Here is a 13,297-nt window from a genome sequence, read left to right on the forward strand (position 1 = left end):
CTATTCTTGTTTTGCTCTGCCAGTGAGTGGTCAAAGTCACTTACAGTTTTTGATCCTTGAAGTGTCTCAGCACTTCCATCTTAGCTTTAGTTGACAGTTGTCCTATCATTGCACTGGTCAAGATCTCACCTTCTTTGGATTCATGGACCGTGAGTCATGGACAGTGTCGGGAAGCTCTGACAATGCATGACCAGAGCATTGTGGGCCCAGGAATGGTCATATTTGAACCCCCTGGTGCCGTTGGAGACTTTGTCACATACTCAGACAACACTGAGGTGGTATGCTTTCTCCCAACTAATTCCCATTCTTTTGACCTTGCCCACTCTTCCTCCTCGCTGTAGATGTATTACCCTCTTGTACTTCCTCCTTGATGTCTCACATCAATCTGTTCTGACTCTCTTTTACTCCTTTCTTAGATTTCACTCCACCTTATTACACTCTTTTAAGTCTTTTATGCTACCTCCCTTCTAAGCCACAAATGACCTTTCTCCTCTTTTCTATCCCCTCCTTCTCTGATTATGTTCACTTCTTTGGCTGATACCTCATTCCTCCCCTCAGATTCACTTTTCTCTTTCCTTACCTTTTCTCCTCTACTTGTATCCAACTTCCTTCTTCTAGCCCCCTCCATCTCTCATGATTGACCTCATTCCCTGCTCAACCTCTTCCTCCTCATTTTGCTCTGCCACCACCTCACCTCATCAATCCACAACCTCTCTCACATTGAACCTCCAATCCATAACTCCCATTCTCCCTGCTGCACAAGGTGAACTTTTTATACTTGCACTGGCACACCTTTGGGGCTCATAATGGTGGGATTATGCTCAGCTTGTTGTTTGCTTGAGCTGACAGTGATTGGGTCTTCTTGTTTGAATTTGCCGTGTCAGCTGGTTGTTGTTGAGTGCCCCTTCCATGCTGATCTTCTTTGTAGCTTTATCCTGGTCCTGCAGCTCTTGGCGCAGTTGTGGTGAGAAAGTGTGCTATACTGTTCCCAGCTGGTATCCACAAGCATTGAGGCTCCTGGTTCATGGTGAGGGTGTGTGCAGTGCCATCAGCTTGACACCTTTGTTTAGCAAACCAATCTATGATTTTTTTTTATCTATGAGCGAGCCTTGATGAGTTCATCACAGGAAATGGCGAAAAGAGGAAGAGGGTCGGAGGAAGCTAAGGATGGAAAAGAAGTGGATGGAAAACAGATTAAACAATGAAAGGAGCAGGTGAAAAAAAGAACGAGTCAAGCTAAGTCTGGCGTTCTCTATGAGGCTCACATAGAGCTTTTTAGTAGAGCTTTTTAGTAACTTGATTGGGGTTTGTGCAGTCTTAATCGGAGTATTCTTCAAATGATTCTTGGTATTTAAAGTTATCGTTATCGTTTATCACTAACTTTGAAGCATAATAGCTTAACATTTTACGGTTTGCAGACTGCTAGGTACTGAGATAAGAAGCGGACTAATTTAATTTCAAGTATACAGTCCCTTTCGCTAGCTTAAATGACACTGTTTCTTCAGTGGTTATCCTAAGGTTGTAGTGCCACTCTTTCCAGCCTTGGATAACCTTTGTCACCCCTAGTGTTGGAAGTTGCTGAGGTAACAAAGCTACAACTCTTAAACAATAGTGTTCAGGTCTTAAATGAGCTGTATATGATGTAATTGGGTTTGGTTTCTTGGCTTGAGCTGTACTTGTTCTCTGCTCAGCTTCTTCTGCTTTTATTACTTCTGCTTCATTGTTCGGGATGTTACAAGAGATCAGTTTTCCAATAAAAACAAAATGAAGCACAAGCAATTTAATTTGATCTTTGAGCTGCTACTTCAATGTTCCGGGTTCCCACCTTTCGGCCAGCTTCTAACCTCCAAGGTACTCGGGAAACAATGTTTCACGCACGATTTCTCAAGATGTGAAAACTGTGCTTGTAACGCTTCGGGGGAGTCATTTAAGATTCAGTAGCTTTACCATCAGCGTTCTCCGTGTTAACAAGAGCCACGCAACTGCCCGGCATCGAGTTATGCTTAACAATGGGAAAAGAAAAGGCTTTTACAGGAAGCAGGTGTTTCAGCTTTAATAATTTTATTGTGTGCTACATTTCCCATGTTAATATGACTTCTCACTTCTACGAACAAATTTGTCTCGCTCAAATATGCACGCAAGTAATGTAAAAGTTGGCTACTGTCACCAGCAAGGTATTTTAGATGATTTGGAGTATGGAGCTTCACTTTCCCGACTCCACAATCACTGCGACTGCGGGCTATTCCTGCTTCCTGGCTTGGTTTCCTCAACTACTACTGCTGCAAGCACTCTTGGGACCCACACTGCTCTACTGCACGGGTGTCTCCCATTCTGCCTCATCAAAGGAGAGACTTCCCCACTGCTTGCTTCTGCACAGGTGTCTTGGGTGGATGCACGACTTCAGCTCTGCATTCACAGCAATTAGGCGCACCTGGAAAGACTGCCTGTTTCCTCCAGTCTCTTCCAATGCTGCCACAGCCAAATAGGGTTTGTGAGCACAAGATCAACTCAGAGCCTGCAGGTGAAATCTGCCATTCCTCTGCTCCAGCATCCCTTCTGTGGTCACACTTCCTTCAGAATTGCCAGCCTTGTGCTTTGCTCCTTCTACTTCTGCTACTGCTGACCTTCTAGCTCCCACTCCAGCTTCTTTCTACTGCTCCTCCCTGCAGCAGCCTTTGAAGTGCCTCAGGTGGGTTAATTGGTTTCAGGTACAGGTCCTTAGAACTAATTGCCTGACCCGGCCAAAGGTTATTAGGCTTGCATGCCTGACCTGAGCTCCTGCGTTGTCTCTTTAGCCCTCTTCTTCTTCACAGTACCTGAGGGATTCTGAGACATGCAGTCCTTTGTAGAGTCCATTGTAGAAAGGTTTAATTTCTCTACATCTTTAAAAGGATTAAGTAAAGATTTCTCTCCCTTGATGTTGTTATAATGGGAGTAAATATGTTTAACTGTTTTAGAGATAGACGTGGTAGAGAAAGTGAAAGTTTTGTCACTCCTGTTGGCATACCTTTGGTATAGTGGAGGATACAGAGTGTTAGGCTTATAAAAGAATGGTTCTGAAAAATGTGATATTTTTGTGCTGGAGTTTACTGCTTGATTTTAACCCTAGACTGACATTCCTCTGAATGACAAGATGCTATAACCTCTCTAGCAATGATCTTACTATCGTCCAAGGAACAATACCATATCTCATCCTGTGAAATCGCCCCACTACCTTGGGCCTTGTCTCCCCCAATGTGATCCTCCTGCAGTACACCACCCACAGGATTGGGATCAGGAATCGTCTGCCCTCTCCTGGCCTCCTGGGAGGAGGCTTTAGGGAGGGTTTTAGTGGGGAATCCACAGGATTCTTCACAATTGTTAATACTTGTGAACCTAACCATGATGCCTCAGGTTTCTTCAGATCATGGGACCCCAGACTAGCACCCTACCGGTGCACCATGTGGATCTGGGGGAGGAGGGGGTGAATTTAGCTGCATGCTGAAACCCAGAGTGGACAGGATGGATGAGAAATTTAGGAAGCCGGCACCCTCAGAAAAAGTGGTAAGTAGATTGTTAGAAGACCTGGAGCTGGTAGATATCTGGAGATGGATGCACAGGGACCGCAGGGCTTACTCTTATTTTCTAGTCCTCCCAAGGTGCACACATGCATCGACTAACTCTTCACAGGGTGGTAAAAGGTGGGAGAATTCACTGATGCCAAGTACATGGGAAAGGTGCACTCAGATCATTGCCCACTGATTGCAACCTGGCAGATGGGCACGGGTAAACTCCTGACCCCAACATGGAATTTAAGAGCAGAGGACTTGACAGATGCACCATTTATGGGCCACATGGTGTACAAAATTGAGGAATACTTTGAGCTGAACAGGGGCAATGTCAAGAGTATGGATGTCTTGTGGGAGGCATTTAAGGTCGTGGTCAGAGGGGAAGCAATTGCCAAGTTGAGAGGTGTCAGGAAGGAATTATTGGCAAGTTTAGCCAAGGTGAAAACAGACATAGAAAGGTTGGAAAACTCCCAGGCAGGCATCGAGGTGACTGAGGGGGAGCGCAGGATACTCAGGCAGCAGTGCATCGGGAGTGGGATAGGCTGGGTAAATATGATTATACAAAATATATAGAAAGGTTTCAGGAGCCGAGAGATAAGCCATGCAGGATGTTGGCATGGATGTGTCGAAGAGGGGAACCGAAGGAAATTACATGCACTATGGTGGACAAATGCAGAGAGATATGTAGAGCCCAGACCAAGATTAACAGCGTCTTTCAGAGATTTTATGAGACACTGTACAGGACAGATAGCAGGGGAAATGGATGGAAAATATAGATGCATTATCCCAGATTAAGCAACCACATTTGCAGAGAGAGAAGGCGGACATGTTGGACGCAGCCCTGACTGAAGAGGAACTGATATCAGTGATTCCAGCATTACCGTCGGGCAAAACACCCAGAGGTGATGGTCTTCTGGCAGAATTGTATAAGGAATATATAACTGAACTCACCCCCAGGCTGCTAGAGATGTCTGAAGCAGCCTATGAGCAGGACATACTGCCTCGGAGTATCAGAGAATCTATAATAGTGCTGATACTCAAATATAACAAATCGCCCGAGGAATGTGGTTCATACAGACCACTATCCATGGTGAATCAAGATGGTAAGGTCCTAACCGCGCTCATCGCGAGTATACTCAAGCAGGGGATGTGGACTCTCATACACCCAGATCAGACTGGATATTATCCAGGCAGGAACACCTCTTGGAATGTATGTAGGTTGCAAAATGTCATAGATAGGACTATTCGCCAGGAGGACCACTGTGTGGTGGTCTAATTAGACTTAAAGTGCTCGATTCGGTGAGGTGGGAATGGCTGTACACGGCCTTAGAACACTTCAGGGTGGGGGAAGGGTTTCGGCGGTGGGTAAATATAATATACACTGCACCCAAAGGCAGAATAAGGACAGGTAAACATATGTCAGAAGTGGACCAAGCAACCCTACTCCCCGAATATACCCCTGGCCTCAGTCTATGGACGAGGAAATGGAGACCTTCATATTATGAAAAATCAGTCGGAGGACAGAGGAGAAATATTGTTAGGGGACTTGTTCAAAGAGGGGGCATTGAGGGAATTGACAGAGCTGGTGGAAGAATACGATATAAGTGTCGGACAATTCTTGATGCATATAAAGATGTTAAAGGATGGCAGGGAATTTCCTGAGGACACACAAGGAGATGCCGCTCTGGCAATAATGTACAATTTATCCGAAGGGGGACATGGGGTGTGAGACTATAAGGTGAGATGCTGAGCAGACTACAACAAAGGAACTTGCAGAGTGAAATCAAAATGGGAGACGAATCTTGGAAGAGAATGTACAGAGGTGGAGTGGGTCAATGCGATGTTATACACAAGGAGGGTATCCACGATTGCCAGGTTCAAACTAATACAATTGTATGTGCACCACAGAGCATACATGAAACTGGATAGGATAATAAGATTGGCCGGAGCGACTCCCCAGGGTTGCCCCAGATGTGCACATGACAAAGCGTACATGATACATAGGTTCTGGAGGTGCCTGAAGAAACAACGGTTCTGGTGAGGTATTGCAGGCAGGGTGGAAAAGGGGGATAATTAAACATGTTTGGACCCCAGAGGCTTGCTTACTAGGAGTGTACCCCTACCAACACACAGCGGCACACATCACTAAGATGATGGACCTGGTCTGCATACTAGCAAAGCACAGGATAGCAATGGCGTGGATGTTGCCAACAGACCCATGGTTGAAAGCTTGGTGGAGCAACCTGGAAAGATGGTCCATCGCTGAGACATTACTCTGGCATGGGGCAGTGCACAGAGTGATGAGAATGATGAGTGATAACATTATGGCCTGGAATGCTTTGACACAAAAAAAGTTCACCCTGTTGGATTATATGCCCCCGGGAAGGGAGGATCAATGAAGGAAAATCTGATGTAACACGAGGGGACAAATGTCCCAGTATTAGAGGCTGGCTAGGCAACATTGAGGGGCAGTAGGCAGTAGCAGATACTGTGAAAGGTATTTGGTTGCCACTACAGTGGTATGAGCAATAAGAGTATCCAATTATTACGGCATAAATAAGCATTTGTTTTATTTTGGGTTTTGTTTAATATAAAGGTGGCAAGACAATTGCATTTTTGGATATCATGTAACAAGAGCCTACATGAAATGTATTGTATCGCTGCTAAACTGTAATGAAAATATATATATTTTTTTTAACTATGAAAATAGTAGTCACACAGAAACACATGCTCTGACAGTTTTAACAGATTCTAGATGCATTTCAGAACCCATTAAACAACTGAACACTGAGAAGTAAAAATCAAGACACAGGAAAGATGTTTAAATAAATGTATGATAAAAATGGTGCAATATTTACAAACAGCCACTGTTTAAACAGTAAACCCTCATCATGAGGGTATCACAAATCTCTTGCAAGTAGAAAGGAATGACACTCTGGTCTTGCCTCCCCTTAACACCACCACTGGCTTATCCATCACATTAAACAAGCTTTGAAGAAACCAAAAACACAATTCTGTAAAATAACACGATGATGGGCTTGAAAAGAAGCAATCATTGAGTTTAAGGTCCTTTAATTTGAAAAGATGACCCAATATATCAGCCCGTTTACAAAGGCGGAAACCATAAATATCTACAATTCAAAGGAAATGAGAGCATCTAAGTAGCATTAGTTTCCTGTCATCACACAAAAGCGTCCAATTTAGATATGGCTCCCGATTGGGAGAAATAGCTATAATGCAAGACACTAGCAACGGAAGGTGAGAGCACCATTAGGCACTGTCGAAAGATATAGATATACTCATCATGTGAGCTAATCTACCCTCACACAAGGCGAGATCTTACCCAGAAGGAAGACATGCTCATTCAATTGCACTAGAGGCCCCAAGTTTAAAATATGATGCCTCTAATATGCTGAATTCGGCAACCTGCGTTCAGATAAGAGCACCACCCTGGACTTTTATTTGTTGCTAAGACTCGCAGTTGGCCATGATCTCGTCCAGGCACTGGACCTAAAGCTGTAGTAGATTTCATCCAACATTACCTGTGGAGATGCTTCTTATCAGTGGCACAACCTTTAGCAGATATAACATGTGACCATACATATGATACTCCAGCAGGTAAAATGTACAGCCTTACTAAACCTACTTGATTGCTTAACATTTCAAGCTCACCAACTTGCTAGCTACAATCTTTCCCACCTTAAGGCAAATACACCCATCTTTCTTTAGCTTTGCTTTCTTAGGTACACTAAAACCAAGCCACTTGAAATGGAAGGACCTGTATATGGACAATGCACTGTGAAAGCCAGAACAAAAGCATTTCCATTGCCCTCTGGCATCAGTATCCAAACACATTTACAAACATATAAAAACGAGGTGGAAAGCTGGATAGGCAACAGGTACCAAATGCCAAATAAATGGTGTCTGGCTTTCCAGAAAGAATATGGCCGGTCGCACAGTTCAGCTCTCCAAAAGAAAGGCTACACGGGGCATTCCTCTTTGACAGGAAAATAAGCGCCTACCTATACCCTTGTGCCTTGGCGACTGTTTGGCAATAGGTAAAACACAAAAACTTTGGTCCTCTCCCTGGTGCTTTCCAAAGATCAGTGGTATTACTTTTTCTGTCTGTTTCCAGGAACAGGAGCACTGTGTCCTTGAATGTAAAAGCACACATTAGCAGTACTTAATTTCTTGAGGTGTGTGCGCAGAAGCTCACATTTCAACATCTTCCAGGGCTGCTCCAGATTAACTCTATCTGCGGAACTGGATGATTTATCAGAATGATAACCTTCATAATTCTGTGCACACATGGGCAGGGGGGTCTGGACACTGTCAGGCACATTCACACACCTCGGCGTAAGCCTCAGTCTTTGGAGAGTCGACTTTCTGGTACCCCCACCGCTGATATTACTCTCTTCCTTTGCTTGCAAAACAGGATCTGCAAGGATGAAAGAAAGAAGAAACAGATAAGACTTGTGTGGCAAACTACTTCTTTATATATGTTCAACATCGAATGTGTGGGAGAATAAATGAACAGAGGCAGGATATTTCATATCAAATTCACACTGCTTCTTGAAGAAATATGCGGCATCTATACACATTCCAATTTGGAGCAGAGACACTGCAGATCATGAGGTGTCTACCATCTATCTATCTGTCAAGTGAGAAAATCTGGAATGTAAATCTAAGTTTCCTAGCTGCAAGGTTAGCAGGGCATCAGGATCAAGGGATACACAAGTACCAAGGGTCTGAAAGGATTCTCTGTAGCATAGATACAGGCAGAAATGGAGGAGGAAGAAAACAGAACATTTAATTCATCGTAGTGACGACTGTTCTCCAAATCCATAGTTCACTTCCTTCGATACTGACGGAATTGCGCATGCACCACCACATCCATGAGCATCACCTCCCACTTGTGTGCCACGGGCTCCAAACCTCAGTCCTCCTCTGCATGGTTATAGTGCAAAATAGGGCTCTTCGTAGAAGGGACTATTGACTAGACGTTATGTTAATGTCCCATGTGAGAAGCTAGGAGATGGGAGTCGAGTGCCTCTAGGGGATGGGGGCCACCACAGCCTCCCTACGTGATGTAGGCCTGGAAGCAGTATATAGGGGATCCTCCAGATATCTTCTCCATCCCTTGACTATTTTGCAGGCAATACTTTACACCCCTGAGAAACCTGATGTCACAGAAGAAGCTTATATGGAACTTAGAAGGGGCCAGAAGCTCGGGTGCCCACATCCATTGAGGTTCCACGAGACACGTGGTAATTATAATGAGATTGGGTGTTTTCAGAGACATAATGTTGCATGCACAGTGCATTTCTATTACCGCTGAATCTGGTCAACTCTCACCATGGGGCCCTCAGTATCAGAAAGAGGCCAGAAGTTGAGGGGAAGTATAATTAGGAAACCTGATGACCCCGTCAGGGTATAAGCAGAGTGAATAAAGAATTGCTTACTGCTGCTTTATCACCTCAATGAGTGGAGAGAAGGGCAGCCCACCACGCAAAGCCAATCTCTCACACACACACACACACACACACACTTGACATCAACCTCGCACCAATAACATTTTGGTTTGTCCCTCGCATGTATATAAGCACACTGCAGCACCAAGGAGTGGGGGCATTAGGAGTTTGTGTGCAGAGGTGCAAAGAGACAAGTGTACAATAGAGCGTGATGGAGCTGCGAGAGGAGAAGGAGCAATAAGAGGGAGAGAGTATAGGAGGTGGCAGAGAGAAGGAGGAGGTTGAGAAAAGGAAAGCGAAAAGATTGGAGAAGGTAGAGAGGAGAAACGGAGAGGAGAGAAGAACAATGCAAAATTAGAGAGGAAGTACAGGAGCAAGAACTTTGACAGAGCACGGTGGGTAAGGAGAAGGTAACGGTGGTAGCAGGAAATTCAGACACTAGAGGTAAGATAGATGATAGGAGAAAAAGGAGCACCACAAGAAGAAAGAGAAAAGACAGAAAAGGGCAATGAATAATTGGCAAGAGGGAGAGATAGAACAAAGGTCAGAGATCAAGAGGGAAGAATAACCATTAGAAGGAGAGTGAGACAACACTACTAGCTTGTCCATAGTACTCAACAAGATTAAAGGGAATCAAAAACATCATTGTAGTCAAACAACCAAAGACTCTGCGCTTGAAAAGAAGCAATCATTGAATTGAAGGTATTTTCATTTGAAATGAATGAGAGGCTTTGGGAAGGCTTGAAACACAGGGAGAGGCCTTACACACTGATTTCCCTGAGAAACTCAAAGCAGAGCAGGCAGTGCAGTCACTGTGCCCTACTGTGCCAAGGACGCTGGGAGAAAGTGTTTGAGTTAGCAGAAGAGATAGCACACCTGCAAGGGCTGGGAGCTGAAATTCTTCATGAATTCAAGAAAACAAAATCAATTTTTACGGTCCCCAACCATGTGATCTGAACCTGGGGAACAAGGCCCATTCATCCGAGGCAGACAGGAACTGTTGTTCCCATTAAACTGAAGACAGAAGATGCAAACATGTAACACAGCATGAAGTTGGACACTGAAGTGTCCTTGCTCAGGGCCATTAGGAGTTAGAGAAGTGGTAACATTGGTGGGAAACAGGCGGTACTCTGAGGCCATTTTCCCCACCCATCAATTTTGCTCACATGCTTGTAAATTTCCCAAATTGAGAAGGCTCACACTGGCCTCCTGTGGATGGGGACAGGCAGAGCTATCAGATATGGCCAGGCCAATCAGATTGTCTGTCCCGTATAGGATATAAATGTGTCTATACTGTTCACCCAATCCCATCTCACCTAGAGCCCAGGAATGTAACTTTTGGTTGTGATGTCACATTAGCTGAAAACCTCACTACCAGCCAACCATGAATTGAGAATACCTTTGGATGCTGCAGAAATCTGTGTGCTTATCCCGGCATTGGATTAATAAAAGCAGTAATGTGTCCGGGACGCACCCGCAAAACTTTCAGAACTGGATCGCGGGAGGCCTTCAAACCTTGGACCAACTATATGATGGCGCCCTCCCCTACACTTTTGAGCAATGTAAGGAGTAGTTCCAACTTCAAGAGAGGGACAGGTTCACATACTTTCAGCTACGCCATTGGTGTTCACATCCGCAGACCCTCCGAGCGGCTATGCGCCCCCTCACAGCCCTTGAACTAACCCTCAAGGAACTCCCATCTCAAGGCAGAATATCCACTCTATACAGACGTTTCTTGGGAGACTTCCTGACCACAAGCACCCGGCTATGGCTTAGTGGGAGGCAGACTTGGGTGGCCCATTGGAGGATCAAACCTGGGTGGACATCTGGTCACAAACTCATGCAGCATCCACCTGCGTCACCAATAGAGAATGTGCGTATAACATTTTATTGCGCTGGTACTACTCTCCGCTCAGGCTCCACCACATGAACCACTCCCTTGACCCCCTCTGTTGGAGGGGATGCAGCCGGGCAGGCTCCTTCTTTCACATGTGGTGGGCATGCCCGAAGGCCCAACAGTTTTGGAAACAATGCCTGACGGTCATCGAACAAATCACCCAGACCCCACTCCCTCTCAAACCTGCGCTCGTGCTTCTGGGGACTCTGAGCCCAGGGACATACCTGCACTCGGGAAATAAAGCTAAACTACTAACCCAATGCCTCCTAGCGGGGAAAATAGTGATTGCCCGCTTCTGGAAAGCCCTGGAGGGCCCCTCGGTGATCCAATGGTGTGGAAAGCTATGGGACATCTTGATTGCCGAAAAGGTGACAGCGGCAAAAGCGGGAATCCTCCATCGCTTTCAGAACATTTGGGCCCCAGTGCTGGAAAATGACCAGAGATTTCCCGCTCTGACCTTTAGCCCATTGGCGCCAGGCGAGTCCTGGGGGACCACGATGCCACCTGAGGGGGGATGCATGAGCATGGTGAACAGTCTGAAGCACGAGTGTTGAGAGGCTCGCCGGTAGTTTGGACGGAGGGGTTATGGGAGGGGGGAGATTGAGGGGAAGAAATAAAAGGCATGTTATGTGTTGCATCTGCTGTAAACGTGTTACCTTGCCTTGGTTTAAAATAAACATATATTTTTTTTTAAAAAGCAGTAATGTGTCACATTTCTGGACTCCTCTGTTTCTTGGGCATGGGGGATTTCCCACGAGCCAACCTCTGCTTTTTAATTCTGCTTCAAGGCCAAGGCACATAATCCTAACCATTGTATTGAGTTAGCCTTATACAGACAACTGACCGTTACCAGTTAAAGAGGTAGAGGAAGGGGAAGCTCCAGTGAAGAGACACTTAATTGACGATCTGGGCTGCTATTGTCTTTGATTGCAGAGACAGCAGTTAGGATTCTTAGACATTTGCTCCAGTAGACTTTTAAAAAAAACAAAAGACCTCTGTCGGAAGTCCGGCCTGTAAAAGTAGAAAAGATTGGGGCCAACCTTTAGCATAGAACCACCAAGTACTTGGAAATTTAAGTAGACGTTTATCTCTTTTGCAACAATTTCTCCATCAGCTTCTCCCTCATCTGCAGGGTCATTGTTTCTGTGCTCCATGCAGGGCGAAAGATTGACTGAAAATCAGCCAAGTAATTTGCTGTTTCAAGATAGCTGGACAAGTATACTGCTATCTCTACTTCTGGATTTTGCCTATAAATGGGAGATTTTAAATTGGCTCATGTTATCGGGCTTCCGTGGATCCAGGTCAGCCTTTTATAAGAAAGGCAAGTCTACAGCCTCTTTAAGATGACTTAGAACTATCCCTCTATTCAGAGAGGCACTAATAATACTTGCTAGGTGTTTATGCACTACTAAAATATGATCTTTCAGATTTCTTTCAAGAAAGGGATACCTTAAAGCTCTAACCCACCCAACTACGTCAATACTCGCCAAACAATCAAAGTAACCAAAACCTTCACGGATCTTAGATGGAGTAAATGTTTGGTATTCATACATCCTTGGCTCAGGAACAATAGATTGTTGTGAAGTGCTGTTTTTTGTCACACAAAACTTGCAAGCTTTTCACACAAAACGTGAGAGGTTGTGCATGCCCTCTTGAGATGTATGCAGTTTATGAGAAATCTTTAAAAAACTTAACAGTATTTAACTGAGCATCAGTGATTTTACAAGAGAAAGGTGAATTTTAGCATACAGAAGCATTTGTTAAACATGTCAGCAAATGACTTCTGCGCGCTACTTTATTTACTATCCAAGGGAATTCCTGCAACAGTGTTCTAGATGTAAACCTTCCCTTTAAAGGTTGAATAAATCTAGTGCAAACAAGGCATTTCTTCGATATACTGCTGCCTTAACGCACTGTCTTGCTAAAGAGGTCAAATAGTCTAATAGTAAAATAATGTTATTATTAACATGAGATAGTGTTTTATGAGAGGATTGAGAAAGATCCTACCTGACGGTATAGAATTGTAAAGTGTATCATAATCGGCAAGTATAATGGAACGTAGTTTGCGGCTAGTCCTAAAAATACACTTCGGATTAGCAAAATATTACTTTTAGATGTACTTCCTATGAGGTATTAACATGTAATCAAAACATGCTCAGACCATGCAACAAGCGATACAATAGGCTCATGTAACTGTATATTAACATCCAAATCTACATCTAAACAATGCCCAGCTAAATGAGTAGGGCTAGAGAAACAGTGCATGAAACACATTTTCAATAAAAAAAAGAAATCATGGACGAACAAGAAGTCATTGTCCTCAAGACGTAACTAAAAATTACCACAGATAACACTCCTTGGAGCTAGCAACGGCAGTTCCC

General features: G+C 44.4%; 1 protein-coding gene across 1 annotated transcript in view; it reads right to left on the reverse strand.

The window, feature by feature from the left end:
• Positions 1-6,364: 6,364 nt before the first annotated feature.
• The window catches only part of CRY2 (cryptochrome circadian regulator 2), a 190,919-nt gene continuing 183,986 nt past the window's right edge, over positions 6,365-13,297 (reverse strand). Inside the window, exon 12 of the mRNA XM_069623255.1 lies at positions 6,365-7,986. The gene's annotated coding sequence lies outside the window, so the exon portion shown is untranslated. The remainder of the gene's footprint in view (positions 7,987-13,297) is intronic.

This window comes from Ambystoma mexicanum, chromosome 11 (genome assembly GCF_040938575.1).
Source record: "Ambystoma mexicanum isolate Mex_15411 chromosome 11, UKY_AmexF1_1, whole genome shotgun sequence".
Taxonomy (NCBI): Eukaryota; Metazoa; Chordata; class Amphibia; order Caudata; family Ambystomatidae; genus Ambystoma; species Ambystoma mexicanum.